At 41.2% G+C, this 6,543-nt stretch overlaps 1 protein-coding gene across 1 annotated transcript in view; it reads left to right on the top strand.

Annotated features, from left to right (window-relative positions):
- The first annotated feature begins 5,469 nt into the window (after positions 1-5,469).
- The window catches only part of ETV1 (ETS variant transcription factor 1), a 64,935-nt gene continuing 63,861 nt past the window's right edge, over positions 5,470-6,543 (top strand). The window contains exon 1 of the mRNA XM_083868009.1: positions 5,470-6,509. The gene's annotated coding sequence lies outside the window, so the exon portion shown is untranslated. The remainder of the gene's footprint in view (positions 6,510-6,543) is intronic.

Below are 6,543 nucleotides of genomic sequence, written 5' to 3'. Positions count from 1 at the left end.
GCGTTGTATGTAGATATCTGGGCTTAGGGATGGCACACAGGTGGAAGTAGATGGCTAGGTCCTGGTGGTTATACATGTTTATGATTTCAAATATACATATCTATGATATAATATCAATATAACCATTTTTTGCTAATAGTAATAGTTTTGATTATTGCTGTAACTATAAAAATTCACAAATTGACAACTGTAGAGAGAGGTCATATTTTTTACTAACTCAGTTGATGCAATTGCTAAAAAAAAAGGAAATAGTCTTAAGGCCCTTCTTTGACTCCACAAGCTTGTTTGGTTTTTTGGTCATTATAGCCACTCATTTAATAAATGGCATTGCTTTTTCCTACAGACCCCTTGCTGCTATGTTAATATCTGTGCTCAAGCTCTGAGCATGTCCAATAGTGATCTTGAGTGAGAGTCTGTGATTCTGAAAGGGCATGTTGTGTCATCTTTGTGTCTTCTGGGTTTCAGGAGGGCTTAAAGGATGTCCAAAACCATTTAATGTGCACAGAACAACTTCTAAACGAGAGATTTTCCAGCAAACTCAGTAAACACAATCTTTAAGCATTTCTCTTCCTGTTCCTTGCTTTGTTTGCCTTAGACTATAACTGCATCAAGAGATTTGAGGTTTTCTGCAACCTCTATGAACTACAGTGGGGCAGAAATCTCACATAAAGTATGTGAAGGATTCTGAAGTGTTTGCACAATTCTCTCTTGGTATCCATAGAGGAGGACATGCAAATTAAAGCCATCTGTGAGATTATGTGTAAATTCTTTTACTGGTCTGATATTCAAGTGACTTCTAGGCTACTTCATTATCACTTTATCATAGCTGGCCATTTCATTAATTTAATTGCAAGGAGAGAAACCTGGAAACTCTACTGACCCTGCAAGAACCTATTGCAATTTACATTTACATGTTTCAACTTGGTTTGTTCTTCTAGTGATTCATACATTGCTATATTAGGTCCTGGACTAGTATAATTTTTATTTTATTTTTATTTTCTCAGTTGGTAAGGAAATGAGTATTGTTGTGATGGGATTAAGATGATTTATACAACTCAGTCAAAAAGTCATTTGAGTTGTTCTCTAGTATTTTGCACTAGGGGACTGCCTACTGCTTTGGTTGTGTTGGCACAGAGAGCTGAGAAGTCGTCCTGATTGTGGATTCACAGTTCTAGATGATTCACTCCTGTTGTAATTGTCATTGAAATTAATACATATCAGCAGCATTTTTGTTCCTCAAAGGTTCAGAAGGAACTAGATTAGGACAATCCAAGGAGCTAGATGCAGCCAGCATCTCTACAATCAATAATAATAGACTATTATTGTCAACAGTGTTTCTCAAGTTAAGAACTCAGTGCTCAATATCTCTCTTTATAGGCACGAAACCCCCAGTGAGATAAAAGGGACTGCCTGTGTAGAAATTACTCAGAGGACCACGAGGAGATCCAGAACAATACTGAGGTTACTCTGCTCCAACAACTGGGCCAGTGCTCTAAGTGAGCGGCCAACTCTTCCCCTTTCTAAAGCTTTTCCACTTTGAAGTCTTGGTAATGATGAGGGCTGAAAATACTATTAAACTTAACTTACTTTTCATCTTTCATAGAATCATGGAATGGCTTGGCTTGGACTGGGCCTTAAATGTCATCTAGTTCCAACCTCCCTGCCATAGACAGGGACACTTTCCACCGAGATGAGGTTACTCAGAGTTCCATCCTGGTCTTGGACAGCTCCAGGGATAGGATATCCATCACTTCTCTGCAAAACTTGTTCTAGTGCCTCATCACCCTCATAGTAAGCAATTTCTTCCTAAAGTCTAATCTAAAGCAGCCCTCTTTTGGTTTAAAACTGTCCCACCTTGTCTTGTCACTGTATGGCCTTGTAAAAACTCCCTCTCCATCTCTCTCATACGCTTCTTTACGTACTGGAAGATACTATAAGATCTCTCTCCCTGGAAGCTTCTTTGTCAGGCAGAACAACCCCAAGTCTTTCAGTCTGCCTTCATACAACAAGTTCTCAAATTCTATGATCAACTTAGTGTCCCTCTCCAACAAGTTTACATCTTTTTTATTCTGGGGGCCTTGGAGGTGGATGCAGTATTCCAAGTGAGGTCTCCCAAGAACAGAGTAGAGGGAAAGAATCTCCTTTGATATCCTGGTCACCTTCTTCCTGGAGCCCAGGATATAGCTGGCACTCATTGTCTGGAGCTGTAATTTCTTGCACTCTTTGGGATTTAATTTTAGTTCTCCTGTGTAGCATAATTTTCTAGTGCATAAATGTTTTCTGACAATTGCCCTGCATTGCATTATCGAGTAAATAGACATTGAAATGCAGTTGGTTATGGAGGCCTCTAGGTTTGTAATACTAGGTCTAAATGACAATGACCTATGCAATGTGCTGGTAATTCATATGGTCAAACTGGGATTACTCTGTTGTTTTCTTTCCTTTTTTTTCATTGAAGATACTTGTTTGCATGTACTTTTAATTCCACATCTCAGAGTTTCACATATGAATATAATCACCATTTTTTTTTCTTCCTACTGGTACATTCCTTTTTCCTGATTTAAGGTTTAGTTGTTGATGCTGCATTTGAAGCAAAGGCTTTATAAAAAGCCATAATGTTGGGCAACTATCTGCCCTATTAATTTATCTTCTTTTTTTCTTTTTAATTTTGCTGTTATACACTATTTTGTTATATGACACTAGCATCACGATAAAATAAGCACTGTTAATCTTCTTAAAGAATCAGCATCAAGAGGTTAAAATATGGCCAAGGGTTAATTTACCAGACAGAAATCTCATAAGGTTTTCATGGACTTGCTGTAGTCAGTCACATATGTAGTTGTTATTTTAATGAGTCTTCTATTGACTATGTTTCAAAAGTTGCTGCTCAACAGTTGTTTGGATGGAGGGCATCCTTTTTGTTGTCTGTCAGACCCATCAGTGACATCAAAGTTTACTGGGGAAATGCCTGGAAGGAATGGATACAGCAAAACAATTTCAAAAACTAGTAAGGTTTTTTTAAATTTAGTTTTGAAATGTACTTGCATATTACACTCCAATTTGACTATCCTTTTTCTAAATAATTTTCTTCGGTACAAGCATAATTTTATGAAGATGTCCAAAAGGTTTATTTTTTTCAAAATAAAATATTTTTGAATGTGTTTCTCTGCCTTGTTATCAAGTAAATTAATAATCTTTGTTTTTTATTCTGTTTGGGTATTTTTTAATATTGAATTAGATTTTTTCATACTGGATGATGGTTTATTTCTTGATTTGAAAATATGCCTAAACTCTTTTTATATTTTCCAGAAGAAACCAGTATTTATCAAATTTTCTCTTTACTCTGTCTGAATTTACTTTTATTTTTTACATCACAGCAATTATTTGTAGCTCCATAGTGTGTCAAATTGAACAGAAAATATGCATCTCATTGTCCTCTTTCAAATAAAAGTGTGAAGTATATATTGCCATTAAGAAACAGAAATAATATGTAATTTACAATATATAGTGAACCTTTATAGTGTACTTGAACATGTCTGTTTGTAAAAAAGAACTAGTATCTTATTTCTAAAGCAGTATTATTAGAAAAGTTGATTTTAAAACAATTTCTTATAATAAAATAAATTCAGCACTTTTTTGGGGATATTTTCAATTTGGTAAAAAAACTTTCCTCTTTTCAACTTAAAATGGAAGTGATTTTGAAGTTAGTTTTTCAGTTTCTAAAAGGATTATTTAAAAAGAAAAGATATTTAATAGTGCGGCACTATTAACAGTAATTATGTTTTAACATAGTTGCAAGAATTTTAAACAAACATGTAAAATTTCATAGTAATTATTAAGCCTTCACCAGTTAACATATGAAAGTTATGACTGATGATGATACAAAATTGCAATTCAACACACAGAATGACATCTACAGTATCTTCCTCTTAATAGTTAATGAGGCTTTTCTGAGTACCACTCAGCACAGTGAACAAAGATGAGGATAAAGAGGCCTTCAAAACAGCTTTACTCTTCCTTTCCTCCCTAGCATGTGTAACAGGGCCAGGGAGAGGGAGGAGGGTAGGAAGAGATGTGTGGCATGAAGAGGAACAGCAAGCAATACAATGCCTCTCCTGCCAGGATGTCTTTGTTGCACAGCTTCTCTTGGAGTTACAGCACAGGCTGGACCACAGAGAGCCTGGCTGTTTGCACAGTGTCCACCTCTTACAGCTCAGTAAAGCAGGATGCCAAACCTGTGCCCATGGACGGGGTGGTGGTGGTATGTGCTGGAAGGTGGTGCTGTGCCAGACTTTGTAAGATGCAGATTGTGATGTAGGGAAGTGCAAGGTGGGACCCAGGCATGTGAATTTCATAGGCAATACCTAATATATGACGGCTCTGAGGTGACTCTGGAAACTTCACTTGATGTTGGTTTAATTACTTTGACTGACTGGCACACCAACAATTTTTAGTGCACTGTTTAAAGATAAGAAAATCCGTTACTGATTTTGCTTTAGAAGAATACGTGGTAAAATCTAGTGCTTTGGGAGCTGTTTGATGGGTGGCTCAAGATATCCATCCAGTGGGGCGGGGTGGTCAGCTGGAGACAGTAGTTTCATCAGCTCTGCTGGTCCAGGGGTTAAATTGGCCACTTGCTTCCCAGGGTCATGTGTGTAGCCGCGGCCTTCCCATAAACCCAGCAGCTGCTCCAGTCTCAGTATGGGTATAAATAAGAAAATGATGGCCTCATTAGGGAAGCTGTGAATGCCCCATCCCTGGCAGTGTCCAAGGCCAGGCTGGATGTGGCTTTGAGCAATCTGGTGTAGTGAGAGCTGCCCATGGCGGAGGGTAGAAGTGCCAATTATTTTATCACAAAAGTGGCCTACGGGAACAGCAACTGAGAAAGTTGGTCAAGAGCAGAATAAAATTATTATAGGTTTTCACATTTAGAGTAACATTATTCTCTTGCAATTGCAGGTATGCTGGGATGGGTGTGTGAAAACAGAAGGAGTAACAACACAAAAAATGAGTGGCTGGTGATGGATGTTTTCCCTGAGAGGGCTGTATGGGAAGGAGAGGAGTGGTGGGAACATGGTGCTTCCCTCTTCCTCAGCTGGACTGGACAAGTGAGTATGGATAGTGAGATCAGAAAGGAGGACAATTGAAATGTTATGGCAGAGAGTAATATGCTCCAGAATAAAGTGTAATGAAACAATTATAATTTCTGAAACAAAGTAGTACAAAAGAAGTAACCTGAATATTGTTAAAACCACCGCAGGGAAATTATGCAAAAGCATGTTTCTTTAGTTGCCTTTACACCATTAGCTACAAAGTGAGCCCTCAGAAAGGTCTGAATGAGAAGCTGGACTTTTCTGGCTTTGGGGCTTTCCTTGGTAAAGGCTGAACTACATCAGATCATAGAAGCCTGAAACTTTGTATCTCACAGCAAGACAGCGTCATGAATACCTAAATTTAACACCTGATTGTCGTGATACCTGGAATTTACTGCTCAAAGAGAGGACAAATATAGTTGTTATGAAACCACATAATCTCCTTTGGTGAAGCCTGGCAGTTCAGAAAGGCAAGAGTTTTTGGACCCAGCCTTCCAACAGCCACTCCGTTCAAAGAACAGAAAGCTTGCTTTCTTAGAGAAGTCCTCCGAACTCCTGAACTTGGTAGGTCCTGGCACCACTACACCAGAAATTCCCCTAGATCCCGTGTACGTGCACTGCCAAATTCCGTCCACAAAACCTAGAAATTATGTCATCCTCGTAGAAATATAAAATTGCTTTCTATGATTCAACGGAGAAAAAAAAAAAAAAAAAAAAAAAAAAAAAGAGGAAAAAAACCCACCCCAAAAAGGTCTAGCAAAACACCCAAGCCGAGAGCAGCCATGGGCCCCGGGATGCCCCCACCAGCCCAGCTCGGGACAGCGCGGTGCGAAGCGTCTCTGGGCGCGCTCCTCACCCCCGGGCCGCGGCGCTTTGCGGGGCCGCTCTGCCGCCAGAACGGGCGCGTGTGCCGGGGGGGGGGGGGGGGGAGTGTTTTGCTGTACGGAGTCAGGGAGGCGAAACTTTTTCTTTAATTTTTTTTTTTTTTTTTTTTTTTTTTTTTCGGTGAATGGAAGCAGTTGCCTTGCCCACCCGGGGGGGCGTGGGGGACACGGCGTACCCGCGGCAGGATCCCGGGATAGCGGCGGGCAGCCCAGTGCGGACTCCCGAGGCGCTGCCCCGCCGGCGGCGCGGGAGGGTCGGGACGGCGGCGGGTCCGGGTTCGGGGCCGGTGCGGGGCGGGCGGGCGCGCGGCGATCGGCGATCCGGCGGGGGGCGCGGGGAGCCAATGGGCGGCGGGGATCCGCCGGCGCGGCTCGGGGGCCCCTGGAGGAGGAGGAGAGGAAAAACCACGGGATTGAGCTCTGTCAGTGGCGCTCGCGGCTTCCGAGGGGGAAGTGCCGGGGAATAATTAATGTTTTTATTAAATTTGGAGGGAATTTTTTTTTGCAGCCGATCGCCGCGCGTGGCCTTCAGGTGGGTCTTCCCCCGCAACTTTGCCCGCCGGCCC

The sequence above is a fragment of the Zosterops lateralis genome, assembly GCF_965231275.1.
Source record: "Zosterops lateralis genome assembly, chromosome: 1".
Classification (NCBI taxonomy): domain Eukaryota; kingdom Metazoa; phylum Chordata; class Aves; order Passeriformes; family Zosteropidae; genus Zosterops; species Zosterops lateralis.
The sequence above is the reverse complement of the archived record's forward strand: the minus strand, read 5'-3'. Positions and strand labels throughout refer to the sequence as shown.